The sequence below is a fragment of the Chinchilla lanigera genome, unplaced genomic scaffold (genome assembly GCF_000276665.1).
Source record: "Chinchilla lanigera isolate Chin_1 unplaced genomic scaffold, ChiLan1.0 scaffold00090, whole genome shotgun sequence".
In the NCBI taxonomy this organism is placed as follows: Eukaryota; Metazoa; Chordata; class Mammalia; order Rodentia; family Chinchillidae; genus Chinchilla; species Chinchilla lanigera.
In genome coordinates this window covers 5,907,751-5,935,160 of record NW_004955491.1, presented here as the reverse complement: position 1 = coordinate 5,935,160, position 27,410 = coordinate 5,907,751, and the positions used below count along the sequence as shown (strand labels likewise).

Below are 27,410 nucleotides of genomic sequence, written 5' to 3'. Positions count from 1 at the left end.
GAACTCAGGACCTTGCGCTTGCCAGGCAGGCACTTATGCCGCTGAGCTATCTCCCCAGCCCGGGGGACTTTGTTTAAAAAGATGCCTTTTGGACATCAAAGTCGGGAGAGGAGAAGCGGAAGTTAGGGAAAGAATTCTCTCCGTCAGTTTTACTCACCATGCATTAAGTCAAAGAAAGGAAGGCTCAGGGCACCGCCTACCTGTGTAACTGTGGGGACGAAAAATGCAGTTAAATTCCAGTAAGGTCTGTTTCTTCAGCAATACCACGTGTGCAAACGCTTTCGGGGGGCTGAACATTAAATGGTGGAAAAATTGCTGTACCTACTCATGCGTCCTAGACGGCTCGCCTTGATTTGCATTTAGATGAGAATTCCTTCAGCTCCGAAGCAGGATCGGCCCCTACCTCCCAGCACTTAGAAAAGCATTAACTTTGGCTGGGGAGGAGTCACTGGTACAGCTGGGACACTGACCGTAACCAGCATTAGCGCTGCTCCCTTAACAACGCCATAGAAATTAGCTGCCGGGGTGGCGGCAGAGCCGGAGCAAGCCCCCTCCGCCGCCTCCCTGGGACGCCAGCGCAGACCCTGTTAATGAGTGACCACCAGCGCCCTTCGCAGCTGCTCTGGGAGGCTGGTGTGGGCACACAGTTTTTCCACCCCTTTGGAGGTGTAGCGGAGGACCCTACCTCCCTGGCCCCTTGAGTCCTGGGTCACAATGGCAGCTGCCCCTCTTGGGTGTGCTTACAGGAGAGGTTGATGTTAGCCAAAGAACAAAAGTGGAAGCTGGTAATTCCATAAAACGCTCTGTGAAGAACCACGCAGAGGAGGGCCTACCACGATTTCTCCGTCCCTACCAACCGTTTTCTCTTCACTCAGTGCCTCGAAAGCACATTAAAAGCCCACCGCTTTTCTTAGTTCTGTCACAGGTTGGTAAGGCTATTCCATTATCGTGGTGGGGTCGGATTAAGCCACTCCACTTCCTTTCTTTGCATTTCGTTTTTAAAATTAGAAACTTCTGGACAAGGATTTGGGTTTGCTCTCCTGACAGTGACATCCGCCTAAGATGAAAAAGCCTTGGAGGTCAATTGCCCGGAGGTGTGACTGTCCAACTGTATGCTTAAAAATATCTAAGACAGTACATTTTATGCTACATGTATTCTACCACAATTTTTAAAAATTGCAGTGTTTCTCTGACTATTTTTTAAAAACCATAAAGAAGAAAATTAAAACCCCATGCAGTGCCAGCCTTTCTAGGCAGTGGGTACACTGTGATGCCTCTGCCCGGTTCTTGCCCCACCCCCACCCCTGGTATTTTGAGACAGGGTCTGCCTATGTAGTTCAGGCTAGCACTGAACTCACTATGTAGCCCAGGCTGGCCTCAAACTCACGGAGATCCTCTTGCCTCAGCCTCCCTTGGAGACTGTTCTGCAGCTTACCTTTTTACTTAATATTTTAATTAGGCACCTGTCTTCAATTTAGATGGTTGTTGGAAGAATGTTTTTGTTAAAAGCCTCATTTTCACAAGATTTAGTAAACACTCAGTATTGACTGATACTTTATACCACTGAAATGATTAAGCCAATTACTAGGTCCCATACGCTACACAAGGAATGTTCTGAATAGCTTGGAGAACTTTTATAACATACCAAAAGCCATCGCCTAGAGACCATATTGGTATTTGAATAAAAATTAGTGCATTTCCAATAGTTCCACACAAGTGCCTACTCTTAAGGAACTGAGTTTCTGACCCTTGGGACCCGGGAGGCCAGGATGGTGCTGCAGCTGTCGCGGGCCCAGGGCTCAGCCGCCAGTTTTGAGAAGCAGGCAGAGCAGGAAAAGCGGTTTCCTGCTCCTAGCTGTCTTTGTCGCTGGCCTCAAATCTGGTCTCTCGCTTTATGATGTCTCATCTAGCAACTAAAGGTTGGTCCGGAGATCTCTGGACACCAGCTTGCGCATCTGCACCCTGTCAGTCCACTTTCCGTTGCTATAAACACAGACCCACAGAGCGGGTGAATTTTAACCGAAGAGGTTTGTTTGGATTCATGATTCTGGTCCAAGGTGGAAGGATTGATTGCATCTGGTAATGGCCTTGCTGAAACAGGGCGTGTCTCCGTGTGCGTGCTTGCATGGGGGTGAACGTGCTCCTGTGTGTGTGCGTGCGTGTGTGCTCCGCTGCCTTCTTAGAAAGCCAGCGTGATTCACTCCTGTGGTTCCACCCTAGGGCCTTCTCTAACTAAATCACCCCCAAGGTGGTGCTTGTAAGGACAACAGTGAGATTAAATCTCTGCCATTGTCTATTTTTTTTTTTTTTTTTTTTGGTCTTTTTGAGACAGGGTCTCACTAGGCAGTTCAGGCTGACCTTGAGATCACTTTGTAGCCCAGGCTGGTCTTGAACTCGCAGCGATCCTCCTGCCTCAGCCTCCAGAGTGCTGGGATTATAGGCATGTGCCACCACACTCGGCCTATCACACCCATATTTAATGATACCAGGCTTGGGATATACTATCGATATGCTGCCTATTTTTCCCCAAAAATGTAGGAATGAATTGTGGATATAACTTTCTATAAACTATGTTTGGTATGTTCAAACACAGCTAGCGGAAAGTATGTGCTTATTCATTCAGAATTTGCTCTGGTGGGACGTAGTGGTGCACGCCTCTAGTCCCAGCACTTGGGAGGCTGAGGCAAGAGGATTACCACAAGTTCAAGGCCCACCTGGGGTGCATAGTTCAAGGCCAGCCTAAACTCCATGGCAAGACCCTGTCTCACTCAAATAGAGGCTTTTAAAACCAATATCAGGGGCTGGGGATTTAGCTCAGCGGCAAAGCGCCTGCCTGGCAAGCGCAAGGTCATGAGTTCGGTTCCTGGTACCAGGGAAAAACCAAAAAATAAAAAATAAAAAAATAAAACCAATATCAGTAGGAACTCAGGGCAAAGTCAGTATTTCACTTGCTGAAATACTTTTAAAAATATTTAATTTTAAGGGTTAAAATTTAAAAAGAAGAGAGAGTCCAAACCATAGACGCCCCCCGAACAAAGCAAAATCCATTTTTTATTTTTCAGAAAAATGGAGGCAGGAAACAGAAGCAGCAATAGAAGAGGAATATATTGCCTGGAAACGAAACCAAACACAAATAATAAAAGGTCCAGCAGAACGGAAGTAGTAAAAGAGACTGCTTCTTCAGTAAAACACCCAGACCAAATGTGGGGAGATCGCAGCGCACTTACAAGTATATTTTATTGAGTGTGTAGGGAAAAAAGTCAAGTTTTATTTCTGCGTAAACAGTGCTAGAACAGGTTAGTTTGGATAGAAATAAACTCTAGCTGGCTGCTCAGTCACCAAGTCCCATCACTAGTTCAGAAGTGCACAGGGGCTCAATATGGTGCCAGGAATTCGGAGGCCGCCGGTCTACTCGCTTCCCTTCCGCTGCAGTTCCCAGCTGATGCAGGCCGTCCTCAGCCAGGAAGTAGGAGGTTCTGGGCCTCGTTTCCAGCTTAGGCCTTTACTGCACGTGGGCAGTGTTACGTGACGCAAACTGGGCCCTCGGTCGTCCATCCCGGAAACAGCCTGCTGGACAGCTTGGGTGCAGTTGTGGACGCTGAGGGCAGTCCCGTTACACTGTACTGTGTCTGCGTGTGTCCTCACCCCTCTGCAGTCAATTCCATCAGGCACGTTTGGTGGCGGATAGTGTACAAAAGTGTCATTTGGGTCTTAAAATAGTCCTCGACGGGCCTGGAGAAGGGCAGAACAGACCTTGACAGTTGCTCTGTGTCACAATTTCTCCACCGTTCTTAAAATATAAGAGTGTTCCTTCTTGTTTCTTTACAAATCAATGGAGATATTCAGCACGTGTTTCTTTTTCTTTCTTTCTTTCTTTTTTGTCTTTTTGAGACACTGTTTTACTACACAGTTCAGACTGGCCTTGAACTCACTATGTAGTCCAGGCTGGCCTTGAGCTCTCAGTGATCCTCCTGCCTCAGCCTCCCGAGTACATGCACCACCATGCCTGGCATGCACATTTGTTTTTTAAAGCAGATGACTTCCCATCCCAGCCAGTTATAGTTAGTCCCTCCTGCCTGGTTCTGGATTATGAACGCAGGGATTGGACCCAAGCCCACCCTTGGATGCCAGCAGGGCCAGGCCTGCGCTGTTTTACCTGTCCTCAGGCTAGCCCAGCGTGGGAGGTATTACTACCTAGCTCGCCTGCGTTAGGTGAATGCCAAGGCTTACAAAGATAACATCTGCTGCAGATGTGGGAGTGGGAAGCCGTGAGGCCTGACCCCACTCCGAGTGGTACCTCCGAGACCCACGTTCTTCTCGCTTCATCAAAAAGCAGCATGTATTGGCACCATCCTGAGCCGGCACTGCCGGGCACACAGGGGGCCAGCCCGAGGCCCAGGGACTGACCAGATCTGCAGGCACTGGCCAAGATGCACGGGCACTCAGAGCGAGAAGAGGCTGAGGGTCCAAGTGCGTGCAGGTGGCCACGCTGTTACCCCAGCACTCAAAAGGCTGAGGCAGGAGAATCACCGTGAGTTCAAGGCCAGCCTGCACAACATTGTAAGACCCTGTCTCAGAAAACAAAACTGTGCACCGCTCCCTCGGGCGCTGTTTACGTCCTTCATTTTATATAAGCTCGGGTCGCTGGACTGACTTTGAGAGTACGCTAAACCCCGATTGCAGAGCATTCCAGTGCAGACTTTCACGGGTGCACTGTGGAACGCTCACCTTGTCGGCTTACAGGCAAATCTGACTTAGGAACAGTTCTCCCAGAACGGAACTCCTTCATAAGTCAGGGACTTAGTGTATTCTTCGAAGTCTTAATTAAGACAGGAACAGCTGATGAATACCTTTTCGATCCTTTTATCTTTGCACATTTGAATTCCGGGACGTTATTGAATCACACTCCCAATCCCAGGGCAATCAGGTCCTCCTCCCCTCCTTACTCAGGAAACAGCATCAACAAGTGTGATTTTACTTTTTAGGCCACTCGAGACCTTGGCAGCCCCTCCTCTTCCTCCTAATAAAGGGAGCCAGTCCTTCAAAAATCTGTGCTTAGCTAGATAGATTGATAGGACGCCAACACTTGTATGAAATAAATGGTAGTTTTTCTCATTGCTCTGAAGCATACTTTCCATTGAGATCTTTTTAAAATTTTTAGGTATTCCAGTTGTTTGTTTGTTTGTTTGTTTGGTGACAGAATCTGTCTATTTAGTTCAGTCTGACCTCAAACTCACTGCACTCCTCCTGCCTCAGCCTCCCAAGTGCTGGAATTACAGGTGTGTGCCACCGCGCCCAGCCCTACTGAAATTTCAGTCTTTAAAAAATTAGGTTGAGTTTCTAGTCAACCTAGTTTAATCAGTGGTAAAAATTCCAAGTTTTAAAAAGCACACCCTTAGCTGTGCGTGGTGGTGTATACCTGCAATCCCGCATTTGGGAGGCTACAGTGGGAGTATTGCAAGTCAGAGCCCAGCCTGGGCAATTTAACAAGAGCCTGTCTCAAAAAAAATATAAAGGTCTGAGGATGTAGCTCAGTGCAAAGACCCGGGGGTTCAATCCCAGTACCCAAAAGAAGTGCCTAAAACTATTACCGTTGTTTTCGGAAAAATGGCCATAGAAACAACAAGTAAGTAGAAAGGTAATATAATTCTGTTCATGTATTTCCTGAGTAGTACCTGTAACTTGGGCAACACGTCTCAGGTTTAACTTGGGGCCATTTCATTTTCAAGAATGAATTCAATAACACAGAGCTGAGCTTCCGTGCTCCCGCCCCCGTGTTCTGTCCGAGGGTACTGTCCCTGTCCCCTTTCAGACAGCACAGGAAAAGCCCAGCAGGAAAGCAGTGAGGCCCAGCCATCTGTCCCTTCACACCACAGATACCTGAAGTAAAGTCCTTGGCCTACAACTCCAGATAACAGGGCTGGGGATATAGCTCAGTGGCATAAACACCTGCCTGGCAAGTGCAAGGTCCTGAGTTCGATTTCCGGTACCAAAAAAATAAAAATAAAAAATAACTCCAGATAACTGTTCTACTTTCTTTTTTTGTGTTTTTGAGGTAGGACCTTGCAATGCAGTTCAGGCTGGCCTTGAGCTCACTTGATAGTCCAGGCTGGTCTCAAACTCGCATGATCCTCCTGCCTCAGCCTCCCAAGTGCAAGATTACAGGCATGAGCCACCATGCCGGGCCTAAACAGTATAGCTTTTTTTTTTTTTTTTTTTGGTGCCGGGAGTTGAACTCAGGACTCCATGCTTGCCAGGCAGGCGCTGTGCCACTGAACTATATCCCTGGCCCCTGCTCTACTTTCAAAATCAGAAATATGACATACCTTCAGCATCATGTGGGTTTCCGTAATGTTCCTTGTTTTGTTTTGTTTCGTTTCGTTTTGTCTGAGACCTCATCTCAGTACGCAGTTCAGGCTGGACTTGAACTCACTGTGTAGCCGACGCTGGCCTCCAACTAGCGGCCGTGCTCCTGCCACCATCTCCCAAGGTCTAGGATTACAGGCGTGCGCCCCCACGCCCGACTGAGAGAATTTTCCTGAAGCAATCTTCGCTCTCAGCCACCTGCAGTTCAAGTTGCTATTTCTACCCTATTTTGTTTTAAAGGAAATAAGTGGCTGATTCGTAGGAGTTGGCCCAATACATGGTTTCCGTGGTCCATGAGTGAGTCACAGCCTAACGCCAAGGTTGCCTCTTCCGTTTCTCACAGCCCAGCAGCTGAAGCAGTAAGCGGGCCTGTGTTGTGATGTCAGCAGCTGCTTCTTGCCAGGGCAAGGTGTCCTCCTGTATCTTTTTCCTTTGTCTTCCTGCTTCAGCATGAACATTGCTATGGCTACATTTTTGTGTTTCAGGGAAAAAAAAAAAATCTAGAACATCGAAATCTGATTTCATAGAATTTTTGCCTAAAATGAATTGCCTTTTAAAATAAACCATTTAAGCTGGGCCTCTTTGCATATACCTACAATCGCAGCTACTCAGGAGGCTGAGGCAGGAGGATCTCAACTTCAAGGCCAGCCTCAGCATATAGGGAAACACCCTCTCCAAAAGGGGCAGGGGTGGCTATTCAAACATAAGCCCACGAATTGGTACCAGCTCTAAGTATATTTTCTACAACTCAAACTTAGTGGCCTCAGTCATGTATTTATTCCCCCGCCCCCGCCATTTCTGTGGGCCACATTCCAGGTACAGCTCAGCTGAGTCCTCTGCCTTAGGGTCCCTTGGCCAGCTGGCACCCACAAACCTCAGCAAGGCACAGGGTGTCTCATCTGATCTGTCCTCAAACTCCTGTGGTTGGTGGCAGAACTCAGGACCACCAGCTCAGGACAGCGATGCCACCACCCTGGGCCCGAAGAGGGTGTCCCTCTCTGCCCCTGCAGTACTGTCTGCCTGGGAGGCGAGTTTCTGGGTCCCACTCCTGCACAGGGGAGGGAGTCACACCAGGAGGTGGGGCACCTGGGGGCATCTTAGCCACCAGCCACACTCGGCACCTCGGTAAGAAAACTCCACCAGGCCTGGTAATCCCAGCACTTGGGAGCCTGAGGCAGGAGGATCCCTTCCACTTCAAGGGCAGCCTGAACTATGTAGTGAGACTATATCCCTGTCTCAAAAAACAAAACAAAACAAAAAAGTTTTTTTAAAACAGAAAACTCCAATCAAAAATGGGCAACAGATTTGCCCCGCACTTCATAAAAGAAGAGATGAATGGACAGAAAACCCACAAGAAGATATCACTGGGGTGTAGTGTAATATTTTAATTCACAAATATATGTCCTGCACCTCCCAGGGCCGTTACCGTTTCCATCTCCCATCGTTACTTTGTATTTGGAGCTTGTGAGCTCATCTCTTCCACTCTATTCATGAAGTAGGTAACAAACTCTCGTGAATATAGCCACCCTCTGCGCTGTAGGACACAGCAGAACTCATTGCTTCTCTGTAGCTATACTTTGCTACCTGATATCCAGCCTCTGGAAATCACTCTTATGCATCCCAATAGACCTGTTTTTAACATGATACCGGCCGGGCGTGGTGGCACAGGCCTGTAATGCCAGCACTCAGGAGGCTAAAACAGGAGGACTGCCGTGAGTTCAAGGCTAGCCTTGGCTACATAGTGAGTTCAAAGCCAGCCTGAACTACAGAGAAAGACCCTGCCTCCCAAAACACAAACAAATACATATGAGAGAGAACAGATGGCTTTCGTCCTTCTGAGTCTGACTTCACTAATGTCATGTCCTCAAGTTCCATCCATTTCGGCCCAAATGACAGGATAGCTTTCTTTTTTATAGCTACATATGATTCTGTTGTGTGTGTGTGTACCACATTTCTTATTCATTCATTCTCCCAAATATGTACACTTACTATATGTGAATCAAAGGTATCTTTAAATGTTTAAAGACATGGAAATGTTAACAACCCTGATTGGATCATCATTTGATATATATACATTTGTACGCGAGGTCGTGAGTTTGATTCCCAGTAGTACCAAACATAAAAATAAAAATAAAAAAAAACAAAAAAAAAAAACAAAAAAACATTTGTACCCCATATATTTGTACAATTAAAATAATATTAGATAGGTATATGTCACCAGTATTTAAGGAGCTGTAAATTAAAACTACAATGAGAAACTACTGTGCATTCACTAGAACAACTAAAATGACAAAAAACTTTTAAAAGCCCATACCAAGAGTTGACAAGGAGCTATAGGATTGCAGCACGTGTGTTTTTGGTGGAAAAGCACATGGTGCGGCCAGTCTCCAAAAGCGGCTATTTCTTGGGTCAAGTACACACCCACCAAATGACCCAGACATTCTGCTCCTGATTTACCCAGGAGAAGTCACAGTGCGTCTGTCGAGAGACCTGCCTTCATGGCTCCCAGCTTTATCCACAGCAGTTAAAACCTGCACCCGCTGCCGACATGTGCCGGCAGGTGATTGGATGGAGAAGATGCGCATGCCCAGAGAGTAGACTGCTGCTTCGCAATGAAAGTGAGCAGATCGCCCATGTATTCATGGGACGGGTGAAGCTCCAGATCACTTTCCTGCGTGAAATAGTCCAGGTGCAACAGCTTTACATGCTGTGTGATTATAGGTACATGAAATTCTAGAAAGTATTCATAATGACATATTGAACAAAAGTAGGCCGGTGATTTCCTGGAACCTGGGGTAAAAGAAAGCACGAGTAGCGGGACGCAGTGGCTCACGCCTGTAATCCCAGCACTTCTGAGGCTGAGGCAGGAGGATCGTTGCGAGTTCGAGATCAGCCTGGGCTACAAAGTGAGCTCAAGGCCAGTTTGAACTGCATAGCGGGACCGTGTCTCAAAAAAAAAAAAAAAAAAAGAAAGAAAAAGAAAAAACAAGAAAGCATGAAACAGAGGGGACATGGGTATACTTTGGGCGCTTAGAACACTATGTCTTGATTTTGGTGGTGATGATGTCATGTTTACATAGCCTTGAAATGAATACAATTTGTTATAGATAAACTTTACAAGAGAAAGAAACACTAAACCGCATCCTTATAAGATGTCCTTTTTTGGTTTGGTTTTGGTTTTGTTTTTGAGACAGGGTCTTCTGAACTCACTGTGTAGCCCAAACTGGCCTCAAACTTGAGGTGATCCTCCTGCCTCAGCCTCCTGAGTTCTGGGATTACAGGCATGGCCACCACACCTGGCTAAAGTGCCCATTTTGAGTGGTGCAGATCGGGCTTCTATGCCTTTGGCACTGTGTCCCAAATTCACCTAAGCCACTCTAGAGAGCTGCGTCACCGGGCAGATGGAAATTAAGATCACAGACATTTCCAGAGTGTGGAGGAAGCCACAGAGGCATGAGCCAGTCTCGTCCTTCAGCCTAGATCATGTGCTTCTTTGTATTCATTGAAGGTGGGGCGCAGAACAAACGTTGAAGTGTTCTGCCTCGAACATGCTTGTGAGCTATTCACCAATTTATGACCACCGCTCCTGCAAATGAAGGGAACAGCAAGGGCTGCAGAACTATACTAACCGTTCTGGGCAGGGCTACAGAGCAGGCTGGTGGTGGGTGGAGAGTAGAGCCCAGTGAGAGAGTGGTTCTTGTGACGTTACATTAACCTGTGCACTGCTCTGCAGCACAAGTACAACTCTTCTCAAAGTAAGGACTCTGGCTCACTAAGAGTCGGAAAGGTTAGTGGAACTTGAGCGCTTCCGGGATCTTCGTTTGCTCAGCGTTAAGGCACAATGCTGAGTGACCAGCTGAGTAGGCTGCAAGTTTTTCGCTCCCAGGAAGTCATGCTAAACGCAATGCTATTAAATAGCAAAATGCTTTAATTATCAAAACACAAAAGCAAATTTGGATTTGCTTGTGAGAGACAGGGGACATAGACATTTCAGAATCTGACTGATGAGTCTCTGGGAACCAGGGCTTGGAGGATCACGGGCTAATCTTGTGGATCCTGCGTGGGCGTAGGATGCCTGCTTGGCGCCAGCGCATCATGCCAGCGCATGTTGACCCAACAGATGCTTTGGTAAACCAGCTACCATGGTTCCTGGCACAGAGCAGCTATTAAATACGTGTTTGATTGAGTGAACGTCTTCTCTTCAAAATCCTAACAGTGTCTACCTTTTTCGGATTTTTTTTTCTTTCTTTTTTTTTTTTTTACGGGGTCTCAGTATGCAGTTCAGGCCGGACTTGAACTCACTTTGTAGCCCAGGCTGGTCTCAAACTCGCGATGATCCTCCTGCCTCAGCCTCCCGAGTGCTGGGATTACAGGTGTGCGCCACCACACCCAGCCCTTTTTCGGATTTTAGAAGATAATTCAACATAGAAAATCCAGACAAAAAGAACTTTTTAGTTTAATGATTAGCCTCCTTCAGCCCTTATTTATAACTTGTCCTTAGAACAGGTTTTCAGGTGACTTGAACTGTGGAAAATGGTTGCTACTCTCTCTCTCTGAAAAGACAGCAAAATAAATGCTCTTTGAAGGTAGCTATAAATAAATTTAGGGAGGACCTGACTTGATTTTATGCAGCTGACATTGTTATTTGGGAAAGTACTAAAAGAAATGAAACCTTTTCCCCAACTATAGTAATTGAAAATCAATCAGTGTGTTGGGGAGTTTAGGTTTGGTGTGGTTGTTTTTGTTTGTTTTTTTCTTATCAAATTTCTTTCTTTCTTTTTTTTTCTTTGTCTTTTTGAGACAGGGTCTGGCTATGCAGTTCAGGCTGACCTTGAGCTCACTTTGCAGCCCAGGTTGGTCTTGAACTCGCAACAATCCTCCTGCCTCAGCCTCCTGAGTGCTAGAATTCTTATCAAATTTCAACACCACTTTTAAAAGCCAATTATTTTCACTTAACAGAAGCTAAATTGTACGGTGGTGGCAAGAGGTAGCAAAGCTTCAGCCAGCAGCCACCAGGACCAGAAGGGCTGCCATCACCCCCTCGGCCTCGGCAGCATCCACTCAAGGCAAATGTTTGCCCTCCCTGTTTCTCAAGACAAAGCGTCCATCCCAACACTCACAGGAAAGTGGCTGTAACCATTTCTAAACAAGAAAGGGGTGCAAGGGATGCTCTGGGAAACTGAATGAAATAAGCTCCAAGCCCATTAATGGTATTAAAAATCAACTGTTTACCCGGCGAGTTCATTGATTTACTGGTAATGACCAAGTCCGTCAGATTACCCCTCGGTGCCTACCGTGTGGCAGGCTCCAGCACGCTGAGATGACGGAGGAGCCGTTCTTCCCCTTCAAAGACGTGGTGGGATTTAGAGGAAAGAGCAAAGTAATAAATCCCGATTCCGCATGGTCGGAGCCGTGTAGGAACAGGTGGATTAAGAGCCGCAGTGGGCAGAGGAGGAGGCAAGGGAAGGGGCTAGATCAGCCAAGACTGCGGGTGAAGACTGAGCCAGACCCTGAAGGAGGCGGCGGGAAGCAGCCCCGGAGGGGGCGTCGGGGGGGAGGGGGCAGCGGGAGTCAGGAGCCGGGTGTGGTGGGGCTCAAGCGAGTCCACAGAGGGTGAGCCGCAGAAGGTGCTGCGGTTCGCGGTGTGACGCAAATCCACGGCAAACTTCTTTTTATCTTACCGGTTCATTTTAGATATGCATAATGATCGCCTTCATCTTAGGCAGTTTGTACCGTAGATGATAATCTTGCTTTTTCTTTTTCCCATCCCCCTCCCCTCCCACACCCCTTCTTCCCTCCTTATTTACAAAAGCATCCTTTCCATTTTTTTTTCTTTCTAGTCTCTTTTTTTCTTATCCCTTTTTTCCTTTCCCCTTCCCCGCCTTTCCCCGCTTCTCGTTTGAATATATTCTTCCTATTTCACAATATCTATTATATGTTATGGTTCTTATTTATACTTTCAATTTCCCACACCAGAGAAATCATGCAGTATTTAAACTTGTGTGTCTAATTTATTTCACTTAAGAGGATGGTCTCAAGATGCATCCATTTAGCTAGAAATGTCTCAAGCTAATCTTTTTTATGGCAGAGTAGTACTCCACTACATAAAAAAAAAAAAAACCACCACATCTTCTTTATCCGTTCATCAGTGGGTGGGCATTTAGGCTCTTTTGAAGATGGAGCCATTACAACCTGCACCTCTGTAAACATAGGTGTGCATGTATCACTGTGGTTTGATGCTTTTAATTCTTTCAGGAAGATACCCAGAAGGGGAATAGCTGGGTCAAATGGGACCTCTAGTTTTAGTTTTCTGAGGAATCTGCACACTGATTTCCACAGTGGTTGTGGTTGCTCCAGTCTACACTCCCCCCAACAGTGGATAAGGGATCCTTTTCCCCCGACAGCCCCTCTGGCATTTCTTTTTGGTTAATTTCTTGATAATAGCCATTCTTTCTGGGATGAGAAGAAATTTCAACATTGTTTTAATTTGCATCTCTTGAATAACCAGTGATGTTGAACATGTTTTCATGTATTTATTTGCCATTTCTACTTCTTCATCTGAGAAATGTCTATTTATTTCAGATGCCCATTTTTGGATTGGGTCTTTGAATTTGGAGGTCTGACTTTTTTTTTTAAGTTCTTAATCTCGATATTAGTCCTTTATGTGAGGAACAGCTGGCAAAATTTTTTCCCACACTGTGGTTGTCTCTTCGCCCTGCTGGTGGTTTCTTTTGCTGTGCAAGTTTTTTAATAAGATGAGATCCCAGTTGTTGACTCTTTGTGATAGTTCCTGTGCAGCTGGTCTTTTGTTCTTAAAGTCTTTGCTTACACGAATGTCTTCAAGAGTTCTACCTATTCTATCTCCCAGCAGATATAATGTTTCTGTTTTAAAATTTAGATCTTTGGTCCATTTCAATTTTAGTTCAGTGCATGGTCAAAGATATGGGTCTAGCTTTAATCTTTGGCATGTGGAAAGCCAGTTTTTCCAGCACATTTTATTAAAAAAGCTATCTTTCTTCCAGTGAGGGTGTTTGGCTCCTTTGTCAAAAGTAAGGTAACTGAGTGTGTTTGGAGTTGTTTCTGCATCTTCTCACCTGTTGCATTGATCCTCAGGTCTGGTTTTTTGTTTGTTTTGTTTTTTTCTAGTACCATGCTGTTTTTATCACAGTGGTTTTGTAATATGATTGTAAGTCAGCAATTAATGTCCCCTGCCTTGCCTTTGTTGCCCAGAATTGCTTTTACTATTCTAGGTCTATTCTGGTTCCAAATGAATTTTAGGATTGTTTTCTGTAATTCTGTGAGATCTGCTGTTGGAATTTTTGATAAGGACTACATTAAATCTGTATAACAGTTTTGGAAGTATGGCTATTTTCACTATACTGGTGCTTTCTACCCAAGAACAAAGGATACCTTTCCTTTTTCTGATATCCTTTTCAAACTCCTTTTTCAGAGTACTATAGTTTTCAGTGTAGAGGTCTTTTACTTCCATGAATAAATTGTCTCCAAGGTATTTCATTTCTTTTGGATGCTATTGTGAAAGGTGTTGTTTCTCTCATTTCTCTCTCAGTTTGTTGTTTGTGTATAGGAATGCTATTGATTTTTGAGTGTTGACTTATGCTACTGAATTTAGTTATTAAAGCTAGAAATCTTTTGATGGAGTTTTTGAGGTCATCTATATAGAGTATCACGTCATCCACAAATAATAATAATAACTGAACTTTCTTTCTGATCCTTATTCCTGGCTGGGCGTGGTGTCACATGCCTGAGACATTGTGTCTTGTTCCTGATTTTAGAGTGGAAAGCTTTCAGTTTTTGTCTGTTTAGTATGCTGCTGGCTATTGGATTGTCATAGGTGGCTTTTACCAGGCTGAGGTAAAGACCATTTATTCCAACTTTCAGTAGGGATTTTATCATGAATGGGTATTGGACTTTGTCAAAAGCTTTTTCTGTATCTATTGAGATGATTATGTGATTTTTGTCCTTTGCTCTGTTGATATGGTGTATTAATTTTATTGATTTGCGTATGTTGATGGGATGAATCCTACTTGATCATGGTATATAATCTGCTTCATGATTTGTTGCATTCTGTTTACCAGTATCTTATTGAAGATTTTTATATCTATATTCATTAGGGAGACTGGCCTGTAGTTCTGTTTTTTGGTGGATCCTTCTCTGGTGGTATCAGGGTAATGCTTGCTTTCAGGAATGAATTCGGGAGTATTGTTTTCCTTTCAATTTCATTAAGAAGTTTGAGAAGTAGTGGCATTAGGTCTTCTCTAAATTTCTTGTAGAATTCAGCAGTGAATTCCTCAGAGCCTGGGATTTTCTTTGTTGGTAGGTTTTTAATTGCATCTTCAGTTTCACTGACTGATATTGATTTATTTAGAATTTTTATATCTTCTTGATTCAGCTTTGGTAATTCATATGTGTCTAGGAATCTGTCCATTTCTTCTGTTTTCCGTCATATTAGTTTGTTTATTTGTCTTGTTTTGTTGTGTGTGGGGGGAGGGCGGTTTTGCTTGTTTGTTTTGTTTTTCTTTTTTGAAACAGGGTTTAACTGTGCTGGTCAGGATGGCCTTGAAATCACTTTGTAGTCCAGGCGGGCCTTTAACTCACAGCAATCCTCCTGCCTCAGCCTCTGGAGTGCTGGGATTACATGTACCACCATGCTTTCCATCTACTAGAACACAGGTTCTCGAGTCGGTATTGATGATCTTCTGGGTTTCTGTGGGATCTGTTGTGATGTCACCCTTTTCATTCCTAATTCATGGATTTGAGTCTTTCCTTTATTTGATAAGGTTAACTAAGAGTTTGGCAATTTTATTTAATCTTTCAAAGAGCCAATTCTTTGATTCATTGATCTTCGTATTGTTTTCTTCATCTCCATTACATTAATTTCTGCTCTGATCTTTATAATTTAATCCCTTATACAGGCTTTGGGCTTGATTTGCTCTTTTTCTAGAAGCTTGTGGTTCAACATTAGGTTGTTTATTTGAGCTCACTCTGTTTTTCTGATAGGGGAATTCACCACTATACTTTTCCCTCCTGGGACTGCTTTTATTGCAGTGCAGAAGTTCCAGTATGTTGTATTGATATTATCTTTAATTGTAGAAGCCACCTAATTTCATCTTTAATTTCATCTGTGACCCACTGGTTGTTCAGGAGGGTGTTATTTAATTTCCATTTAAGTTCCTGTGGTATCTTTTACCATTGATTTCCAATCTAATTGTGCTACGGTCTGGTAATATGTGTGGGATGATTTCATTTCCTTTGCATTTACTTAAGCATGTTCTGTGAGCTAGTATGTGGTCTGTTTTGGAGAACTTCTCATGTGCAGCTGAGATGAATGTGTATTCCAATGCTGTGGGGTGGAACACCCCATAGACATCTTCTAAGTCCATTTGTTCCAAAGTTTGGTTCAGTTCTGATATTTCTTTGTTTTCTGATATCAGTTCTGATATATCTGATTTTCTGTCCAGTTGATCTATTTGTGACAGTAGAGCATTAAGGTTTCCAACTACAATACCAATTCTGTATTTGATTTCTCATGTCTATTAATATTTGTTTTGTATAGTTGGATATGCTGGTATTTGGTGCAGATATATTATCTCTTCCTCTTGGATTGTTCCAGTGACTTTCTTTGTCTCTCTTAATCACTCTTGGCTTGAAATCCACTCTGTCTGCAAACAGAATAACTGCCCCTGCTTTTTTCCAGGTTTCTGTCATATGGAGTATTGTTTTCCATCGTTTGACTTTCACTCTATGAGTTTCTTTTTTAATTAAATGTATTTCTTGTATCCAGCATATTGTTGGATCTTGCCTCTTGATCCATTCTGCCAGTCTATTTCTTTTGATAGATGAATTGAGACCGTTAGCATTGATGGTTATAACTGATAGTATTGACTTATCTTTGTCTTGTTATTTTCCTGCTGTTGGTTCACTTTTCTCCCCCTTGCATTTAATTGCTTGCCTTGCCTGGTGGATTCATTCTCTTTGAGTTCATGAAGTTGTAGTCCTTATTATCTCTAAGTGTCCTTCAGAATATTTTGGAGTATTCGTTTAGTGGTTATGAATTTCTTCAGATGTTCTTTGGCATGGAAGTATCTTATTTCTCCATCAATTTAAAAAATAATTTTGTGAGGTACATCAGTCTGGGTTGAAGGTTGTTTTCTTTTAGGGCTTGAAATACTTTACTCCAAGCTCTCCTTGACTTGAGGGTTTGTGTTGAAAGTCAGTTGCTGAAAGGAACAATTAATGTTTAATTTTCTTTATGTTCTGACCAATTTTGCATGCTTATATCTGGCAATCTGAGCAACTGATTGAAGACAATATGCAGTGGAATAACCATGGTGAACTCCTACCATCTTGTCTAGTGAAACTCTGTGTTATCGCTAATGTTTTATCTAATAATTATTTTTTATTCTCTTTAATGGCTTGAACAATCTTCCATTCTTACATCTGGTAATCTGAGCAACATAGTTGAAGATAACAATATGTAATATAACAACCACTGTCAATTTCTACTATTTTGTCTTGAAACCCTGTATCAGTTTTAATGTTCTTGCTTTGTTTTGCTTATGTTTGTGATGTTAGTATGCTGCTATTATTCTTTTTTTTTCTCATTTACTATTCTCTTTAAAATTAAAAAAAAGAAAGTCAGTTGTGATTCTGATGGGCTTTCCTTTATAGGTTATTTGTCTCTTTTCTCTAACTGCTTTTAATATTCTGTTCTTGTGTTGAATTTCTGGAATCTTGAGTGTTATATTATATGCCCTGGTGTAGGTTTTTGTTTTTTTTATCATGGCTAATTGGTGTTCTATATGCCTCACTTACTGTGTGTCAAGTTCTTTTTTCCTCCTAGGGAAACTTTCTGCCATTACTTCTGTGACTATGTCTTGTATATCATTTGCACTATTTCCTGCTTTTTCATTGATTTTGGTCAATCTTACATTAATCCATCTTTGCATCATCTAGCAGCTGTTGGATTGATTTTTCACAGTCCCTGGCTGTTTTTAAGAAATCTTTCTTTTCATAATCACCAACCACAATCCTGTCTTCTGTATCTATTATTCTGTCCTCACATTGCCTCATTCTGCTGCATATACTTTCTTTTTTTCTTTGGTACTGGGAATCAAACTCAGGACTATGCACTTGCCAGGCAGACACTGTGCCACTGAGCTATATCCCCAGCCCATGCATATACTTTCAATGGAATTGTTAATCTCCTGGGTATCTGTTTAAATCTGTTTTATAGATTCCATTTCCTTCCTATGTTGGGTGTTCGTGGTTTCCATCATTTTGCTAAGCTCCTCTATTTTTTTTATCTGTATCTGCACTGGAGTCACTAATCATGTCTTTCATTATGGTGACCATCTCTGTAGTTATCTGAGAAATCATTTCTGATGTGACCTTTTTCTGGGGCCTCATTCATCTGCTTTGTTACTTCTGCAGAGTACGGGGGGTGGCTCTTGAACTGTTCCACCTCATGGCCCCCTGGGTTTGTCTTTGGTGAGCTGGAAGTCTGAGGTTGCATCTTGCTTAAGTGTCTTCTCATTTTTTTTTAATATAACTCCTTAGTTGTTGCCTATAAATTGCTTATGGCAAGTAGCTTTATTGCTAGTATTTACAGCCCTTAGGAAATGACTCTTTCTTAGGGGTGTCTTTCAGATGTCGCTGCCTTTTGTGTTTTGGGTGTATTTTGAGGTCCTACCTCTTCAGTTTATTGGAAATGAGAAGTTGCTGCCTCTTTGGCCTCGCACCTGGTTCTTTGGCACTGGTCTATAGTATTGTTTATGACTCTTAGGCAATCTCAGTCTTGGCATACCAGGAACAATGTATTAGAAGAATCATCAGGGATTTAGCTCAGTGGCACATCGCCTGCCTACCAAGAGTGAGGTCCTGAGTTCGATTTCCGGTACCTCCCAAAAAGAATTATATCTTCTTTTTATATCTAAAGTAGTACAATCAGCAATAACAATAGTATCATATACAGCCTAGAAAATGATCAACTGAGGTATTAATTTGCCATCTTTAACCATATGAACTAGATTTGTTTTCATACAACAAAATCTAAAACAAACCAGAAAAGTGTGTACATTAAATGTGGCCTCACGGCCAGGCATGGTGGCACCCACCTATAATCCTTGCACTTGAGAGGCTGAGGCAGGAGGATCATTGCAAGTTTGAGACCAGCCTGGGCTACAAAGTCAGCTCAAGCCCAACCTAAACTGTGTAGTGAGACCTTGTCTCACAGAGACCAAAAAAAAAAAAAAAAATGTGGCCTCAGTATGGAGATTTTACCCTCAGCCGAGAAAATTTAAAAGGGGTTGGGGGAGGAAATAGAGACATAGAAGAAGAAGAAGAGATTAGAAGCAAGGTTGGAGGAAGATCATGCAAACTCTGGGAAACTGGTGAAGAAGACAGGAAGGAAAGAGCGAAGCAAGAAATAAGAACAGAACAAAAAAACCCTAGAAACAATGTTCACACTCATAAAAACAAGAACAATCAAGAAAAAAGAAAACAAAACAAAAATATGAAAATAAAAAAAGAGAGCCCCCTTCAAGGTGTCTCTGCTGTCACTGGTAAATAAAGTGGGCAGACAGAGCCCAGATCCGTGTTGATTGATCCCAGCAAACCAGCTGTAGATTTACAGCAGGATGGTCAATGGTCCCAGCAAGCCTGCACCTTTAGTTCCACTGAAGTTCAGGCCAGTTTCTGGCTATGAGGCCGGAACCCAATTTGTTCAGCCTGCAACACTCCATGTGCCTCCTGCTGACTTGAACTTGGCTCCTTGACTTCCTGCATTCTAGAACTCTGTTCCACCCACCCTGACACCGACAGCCGCTAGGTAGAACCGGCCTGAAGCTGTTCTGGCCTCAGCTGGCCCCTCTCCAAGATGGCTACCGACCAGTTTTGCTCACCTGGGGGACATCTGAACCGGAATAACTCACCAGCCACTGCAGTCTGCTGTGTCCACTGCTCCATTCCAGTGCTGCATTCCTGCATAGAGGTCCCTGGGGTCGTCAGTAGTCACTGCATCTGCAGGTTGAGCTGCTCCTTCCCACGCAGTGAGTCGGGGCTCAGGGAGAAGGCTCCGCTGCCACCTCCTTCTTTATGAAGTCTCTCTCTTCACTCTCCCTGTGGGCTTCAGATCCTTGTTGAGTCCCAGGGACCCGCTTCCCTCCTTATTCTCTTCCTCACATTGCTATATTCCAGCACGTGGACACCAGATCTCAGAGAGGCTGTTTCTCTACTGTTCACCTCTCTATCCAGGAAGTGGATAATGCACGTTTAAATAAAAATTCATTTCAGTAAAAGACACACTGCCTTGAATCACTCTCGAAATTATCCCCCTCCCTTTGAACGCACTTATCCCATCATTCTTGCCACTTTTTCTTTTTTTTTTTTTTTTTTTTGTCTTTTTGAGACAGGGTCTCGCTATGCAGTTCAGGCTGGCTTTGAGCTCACTTTGTAGCCTGGCTTGTCTAAACTAGCAACAATCCTCCTGCCTCAGCCTCCTGAGTGCTGGGATTACAGGCATGCGCCACCACGCCGAGTTTCTCGCAACTTTCCTAAGCAGCTCTGGAAGTCCTCTTTCGTGAGTGTCTTTTTTTGGCTGCCTCAACGTCCTGAATTGGTTCAAAACATTTCTGACAGTATCTGTCAAATGAAAACATGATGCAGTGTCTTCATCCACCTTACTCACTGGATCTGGCACTGTGTGACCTCTGGCTGTTCCCCAAAGTCAAAACAACCATGGGAAGGAAACATTCTGAGTCAGTTCAAGACATCAAAGCAGCTACAACAGCTCAGTGGAAGACATCACGAAAGAAGACTTCAGAAAGCGGCAGGGACGGTGGGGTAGGTGTGTTGGAAGCGAGCAGGAGAATTGTGAGGGGGAGGCATGACACTGTGTCAGAGACTGCAGTCGTGTTTCAAATTTATACTTTCACTGTGGTTTTTGCTCATGCGTCGTGAGGTGATCAGGCTCTGCTGTGAGCTGCGGAGTCCACAGAGCCGCGAAGGTTCCTGGAGCCAGTGGGCGGGGCGTGTCAACGGGAGGGCAGAGGCCAGTCCAATTATAGGGCGGCAGATAGCACGGCAAAGGGCAAGGCTGGGCCCGTGCACGCCGTCCCGTCCGCCAAGCCTGAAAGGGGTGGCGCAGCGTGGGGACAAGAGCTGCCTCGGGGGAGACTAAGGTGACAGAATGAGAGGACACGGGGACAGCTCTAGGGCAGAGTGAGAATCGTCCCTGGGAAACTGCAGGGGAGATGAGGCAGAATAGAGCACAGGATGTTCAGGGGTGGCCCGAGGTTGGTGCTGTCCTCCGCATCGTCACTATCACTGTGACTGTCACCATGGAGGGAGTGAGCCAAGCATGCTCTGTCCTCGCCCAGGCCCTGAGCAGTTTCCCTCTGCCACACCGGATGCCAGGGAGGGCACCCTGGCCAGCAGAGGGGCGCTCGCAAAAGCTGCGTGTCTGTGTGCTGCGTTATTCAGGAGCTCCTGTCCAGTCTTTACGTTGATTTATTTCTTGTGGCGGCTACATAAGGGCTTTTTCCCAAGGCTGAGCAAACTCGCATCCGGCCTCGGTGCAAGAAGGAGTGCTTTTTTGGCAGCTGTTTTATGATTAAGTGTTCAGGCTGAAGTGTTCCCTTCCGAGAGTCATTCAAAATACTGTACTGTACTGCACCTGGACACCACTGTGTAAGGCAAAGCTAAGTCATGTAGCATTTCACCAACCAAAACGTCACACTTGTGATGGCTCCACCTTTTGCAGGCATTTTCTCTCTCTCTGTCTCTCTGTCTCTGCCTCTCTCTGTCTCTCTGTCTCTGTCTCTATCTCTCTCCCTTTTCTCTCTTTTTCTCTCCTTGTCATCCTATCCCATTCAGTTTGGCCTTGACCTCACTATACCCCAGGCTGGCCTCAAGCTCACAGCAGTCCTCCTGCCTCAGCCTCCTAGGGTGCCACTACGTCTGGCAACAAGCATCCTTTCAATAAAGCCTGATCAGGGCACCCTGTTTGTCCCACTACACTAGAGCCCAGGAGCCCCAGCTTGGCTGCAGAGGCAGCAGTGTGGGTGCAAATGTCCTCTGAGGTGACACAGTCCCGGGTCCCGGTAGGAGTGCCTGTGCCTCTGCCGTGGCAGGGCCAACTCAGTCTCCACAGGGAGTCAGCAGAAGTCGTCAGGAGGATGGTGGCAGCAGTTTAGTCTGTTTATTCTGCCTCAAACGAGCTGCTGCCGCTGCGTGAAGAGACACAGCGGCGTCATGAGCAGAGCTCCTAGCCCTTCCCCGGTCCGGGTTTCCCCTGCCTGCCTGGAATGGCTAAAATTAAGCCTGGCATAGGTCCCTTGAGACCTTAAGAAAACATCACCATAAAAGGACAACTGATAACCACCAATTTTAAATCATTTATCACAGCCACCCCTCTCCCTCTGGCCCTGGGATCATTTACGTGCGCACCTACAGATCTCCCAAAGCCCTTGAGAGTCTGAAATCCACTCACTGTGCTATAGAAAACTGTTGCCTCTATCTTTTCCTAAAGCTTTGTGACTATTTCTTTTTAAGGAAAAATATGTAAGATGTTTTGCTAAGTAAAACCTGCGGAAATAAATCCAACTTCACCCGCATATCACATAGAAACACTTTTATTTTCAGCTACTCACGTATACCCATTATCAAGGAGAGCAGCACAAAACATTTTGGTTTGGTTTCTTTTTTTTTTTTTTAATTTTGGTTTCTTGAGACTGTCTCGCCATGCATTGGAGGCTGGCGTTTTAACTCACTATGTAGTCCAGGCTGGCATCGAACTCAAGGTGATCCTCCTGCCTCAGCCTCCTTCTGAGTGCTGGGATTACAGGTATGCACCAACACGCCTGGCAACATTCTGTTTTGATTTCTATTTTCTACCAGCATCCCGAGTGGTGGCCATGGGCCTTTTTAGGTAAGGACCACTTATGCAGGGCCCACAGCCTCTGATTCACTGCCTTCTGTGCCCCTCAACGACAGTCATCAGCGTTACAGATGAAATTAGTGATGCTCCTCACATGCAAACACCAATAGAGACCCATTTTTTTTTTCTGGGTACCGGGAATCGAACTCATGACCTCGCACTTGCCAGGCAGACACTGTGCCACTGAGCTAAATCCCCAGCCCCCCATTTTTTATGATACTAAAATGACTGTATGGAGCCAGGCCTGGTAATGCATGCCTATAATCCCAATAGTCAGGAAACTGAGGCAGGAGGATCACTGTGGGTTTGAGGCCAGCCAGGGCTATATAGTGAGATCCTATCTCAGAACAAACAGACAAACAAAAAAAGAAACTAAAGTGTAGACTTTATAGAAATGAACATGATTGACACTTCCACTACACTTTAAAGTGCTGCTGGCGTAGTGGTATCACGGAAGATTCCCACTTTAAAAAAAAACTTTAAGCTGATTGTAAATGTACATACAGTTGATACTATATTACAGAGGGATCTTGTATACCCTTTACCTATTTCCCCACAAGGCATCATTGTCCAAAACTATTCAGTACAGGAGACCCGGGACAAGTCCTACGTTACTGATGAAAATGTGAAATGGTGCCGCCCCTACGGGAAACAGTTTGGCAGATCATCAAAATGTTAAACATAGATTTACCAATATAATTTATAGCAACATTATCCCTAATGGCTCGAAAGTGGAAACCACTTAAAGTCTATCAAGAGATTAGTGGATAAACAAAATGCGGTAATCCACTTGTCTTAGTTACTTTTCTCATTGCTGAGACAAAATACCTGACATCCAAAGTTAGAGGGGAAAAGGTTTATTAGCTCACAGTTTTTGTTTTTCTGGTTTTTGTTTTTTTAGCTCACAGTTTGTAGAAGTTTCAGTCCATAATCGGCTGGCTCCAAGGCAGGGTGACACATGGCAGAGGGGCAACAGTTCATGGCAGCAGAAAACAACAAAAGCAGTAAGAGAAAGCAAGACAAATCTCTTTCTGTCCCTTATATCCAGTCTACCAGGATTAGGATGGCCCCAATCCAATCAGTGGACTGACCCAGCAGTCACCCACCCTTAATCCCAGCACTGCACTATGAACCAGTCACACACTCTAGATTCAGCCACCTCTGAAAACACCCTGTGACCACCTGAGGCTTTGGGGGACATCTAGACACAAACCATAACACCACACAATGGAATATTACTCAGCAGTAAAAAGAAATGAAGCTCTTCTCTTGACACCTGTTACAATAAGGGTGAACCTCAAAAACATTTTTTTACCTCAAAAACATTTTTACCAATATTTATCCAATATTTCTTTAACATTCCAAATTGGAGCCAGGCGTGGTAGTGCACACCTGTAATCCCAGCACTCAGGAGGCTGAGGCAGGAGGATCGTTGGGAGTTTGAGGCCAGCCTGGGCTACAAAGTGAGCTCAAGGCCAGCCTGAACTGCATAGTGAGACCCTGTCTCAAAGAGACGTTAATTAATTAATTAATTAAAATAAAATTCCAAATTGCCAGGAAGCTGAGGCAGGAGGATGGCTGCAAGTTTGAGGCTAGCCTGGACCACACAATGAGTTCTAGGCCAGCCTGAACTATATAATGAAACCCTGTCTCAAAAAAAAAAAAAAAAAATTTAAAGCCAATCACCAAAGATCATGTATTGTATGATTCCATGTGTATGAAATTTCCAGAATAGGAAAATCGATAGAGATAAGAAGTAGATAAACGGGTGCCTAAGGGTGGATGTGGAGCTGAACAGTGGCTAAAAATGGGTACAAAGTCTCTTTGGGATGATGAAATACTGCAAAGTCAAATACTTATACAACTCTGAATGCACTATCATTGAATTGTATACTTTGAGTGTGTTGCTTTTCCTTGTTTTGTTTTGTTTTGTTTTGTTTTGTTTTGTTTTGAGACAGGGTCTTGCTATGTAGTGCAGGCTGGCCTTGAACTCACCATGTGCCCCAGAGTGGCCTCGAGCTCACAGCAATCCTCCTGCCTCAGCCTCCCTTGTGCTGGGATTTACAGGTGTGGCCATCACACCCAGCTCCAATATATATTTTTTTAATCCAAGTTGCCATTTCCTGCACAACATCTGCCTGGCCTGCCTCGTGGGAAAAAAACAATGGTGTCAAAAGCCGGACACTGACATCCTCCAGTCAAGATGCAGAACAATTCCCTGACCACAAAGGTCCCTCATGTTGCCCTTTTGCATCCATAAGCATTCTGCCCACCCCTGACCCCTGACCCCCAGCTTCCACTCATTTGTTCTCCATTTTTCTGATGGTGTCATTTCAGAGTGTAATATAAGTGAATCATACAATGTGACCTGCCAAGATGGGCTGTTAAGAGGCAGCGTAATTCCCTGGGGTTTATCCAATTTTGTATGTTCGTTCCTTTTTATTGTTGAGCAGCTTTCCAAGTGATTGCTCCATCACTGTCATTTAACCCCTTACGTACTGGTGACATCTGTCATTTCCAGTCGGGGCTATTACCAAGGATGCTGCCGTGAACTCTCTTGAGTAGCTTTTTGGTTTTGTTTTTTGTTTTTTGTTTTGGCCTTTTTGAGACAGGGTCTCGCTGTGCAGTTCAGGCTGACCTTGAGCTCACTTTGTAGCCCAGGCTGGTCTAGAACTCAAAACGATCCTCCTGCCTCAGCCTCCCAAGCGCTGGGATTACAGGTGTGCGCCGCCATGCCCGGCTTGAGTAGCTTTTTGGATAATCGTAAACTTTTATTTCGCTGGGATAAATGCCCAAAGGCATAGCTGAGTTGCCGCTTGGTCAGTGTGTGTTTAACTGCAGAAGAGGCTATGAAGTTGTTTTTCAGAGCACAGGTTACGTTTTTTTTTCCCCACCAGCAATGTAGAAGTAACTGTTTCTCAGCATCTGCTTTGGGTGCTACTGCTATTTTTATCCTGGCCATTCTAGTAGGGCTGTGGTGATAACTCACTGGGGTTTTAGTTTGTTTCTCCCCAGTGGAGCATGGGTGTCTCTCTTAGTGAATCCCTGTTTGTGTCTTTTGCCCATGTCCTACGGAATTATTTTCTGGGTTTTGAAAGTTCTTCATGTATTTGAGAAACTAGTAATTTGTCAGCTCTGTGGTTTCCAAGTATTTTCCTCCATTCTGGCTTTTTTGTTTGCATCTTCTTACAGGGTCTTTCAAGGAATGAAAGTTCCTAATTTTAATAAGATCCAATTTACTACGTTTTTTCTTTTATGGAGAGTGTTTTTGAGGTCAAATCTACCTCTCTGACCAGTCCTAGGTCCTAAATATTTTCTATTTTTTTCTAAAAGTCTGACAGTTTTACATTTTCAGTTCCTTATCCAATTTGAGCTAATTTTTATAAAAGGTGTAATGCTTAAGTTAGGGATAGTTTTTTTTTGTTTGTTTTTTTTGTTTTGTTTTGTTTTTTTGCCTTTGGTGTCCAAACTCCAAACTCCAACACGATATAAAACCTTTGCCAAAAACTGGTTTCGCTTATCTGCCTGGGTCATTTCTGGGTTCTCTGTTAATCATGGTATCTATTGCTCTGCCTGCTTCACGCAGTTTTGATTACAGCAGCTTTAGGGCAGGATTCAAAGTGGGTAGAGAGGCTCCTCCACCCCATTCTTCTTTCTTGATTATTTTAGGTATTCTACAAACAAACAAAAAAGACTTCTTGGGAATATAAATTGTATTAAACCCGAAGATGACCTTGGTGGGTAATGACATACTATTTTCTCGGGCGTCGCAGTTCATGAAAATGGGGACCCTCTCCACTGACGAGCCCTTTCTGTTTCACCCATATTTTGTGACTGTCAATATACGGACCCTGTATGTGATTGAAGCTTATATATAAGCATTAACTTTCTTTGCAGAGATTGTAAACAGTATTGTTTTTATATCAACTTCCCAATGCTCACTGTCATTATGCAGAAATGCAATTGAGAAATGCAATTGATTTGGGGGTGGGGGGTACTGGGAATTGAACTCAGGACCTTGTGCTTGCCAGGGAGGCGCTGTGCCACTGATCTCTATCCCTGGACTCCTGGAATTGATTTTTGTGTATTGACCTTGTATCCGTGAGCTTGCTGAATTCACTAGTTCTAGGAGGTTTTGTTTTGTTTTTTTGTAGATTCTTTGGATTCTTGTTTGTTTGTTTCGAGACAGGGTCTCTCTATGCAGCCCAGTCTGCACTCAGACTTGCGATGATCCTCGAGCCTCTGCCTCCCGAGCGCTGGGATTCTAGGTGTGCGCCACCATGCGCAGCCTCCTTGGGAGTTTCTAGGTAGATAACAATGTCGTTTGCATGGTTTTACTTCTCCCTTTCCAGCCTGCCTTTTATTCCCTTTTCTTGCCTTATTGCAGTGGCTAGAATCTTGTCCTACGCTGAAGAACCGGCACCCTTGCCTTGTCCCCAGGCTCAGAGGGACAGTATCTAACATGAGATATTGGCCTTTTAACCACAAAACAGCTTTACAAATTAGTTTTGTCTTCTTCCCCTCCCCCAGGCCGCTTCCCGTCGTGGGGGAGGGTTAAGGCTTAGCGATTGGCCCGCAGGAGGTGACAAAGCAGCCTGGAGGGGCGAAGGAGGTGTCAGCACTTCCTGCAGGGATGACAGGACAGGCCCTCCCTGGCGGCAGGTGGGCTGGCGCGGGGCCTCTGCAGCCCTAATCAGCGCCCTGGACCCGCGGGCCCGGGCGGGCGGGGACGGCAGACACCGGCTTGCTGCAGGCCCTGCCAGCCTCGCCGCCTGCCAGCCCGACTTGGCGCCAGGAGAGGCTCAGATACCCGGGTCCAGGGTGGCAGAGAGGCCAGGCCAGATTTAGATTGCGTGAACCTTTGGCAGCAGCTGCTCAGCGGAGAGGATGGGCGGCGAGGCGCGGAAGCAAACTGAGGCTTCCCGGCAGGGAGAGCCGGCTGGCAGCTGAGCGCCTCCGGCCCTGCAGATCGGGGCCGCTTCCTTGTAAGGGCCGGGGACCGGCAGCCCAGTGGGAAACGTAAGAGGCGAACGGAGCGCCGGGAGAGGCGGCCGGGCGCGGCCCGAGGCCTCCGGGGGCGGCAGCCGGG

General features: G+C 44.8%; 1 protein-coding gene and 1 long non-coding RNA gene across 2 annotated transcripts in view; one reads left to right on the top strand and one right to left on the bottom strand.

Annotated features, from left to right (window-relative positions):
- Positions 1 to 27,410, top strand: part of Prkag2 (protein kinase, AMP-activated, gamma 2 non-catalytic subunit) — a gene marked incomplete in the record, with an annotated part of 196,287 nt that overhangs the window by 113,660 nt on the left and 55,217 nt on the right.
- LOC106146681 lies at positions 3,203 to 7,569 on the bottom strand. The gene is made up of 2 exons (XR_001231221.1): positions 6,327 to 7,569; positions 3,203 to 3,732 (listed from the first exon to the last, which is right to left on the bottom strand). It is a non-coding gene; the product is annotated as an uncharacterized LOC106146681 (long non-coding RNA).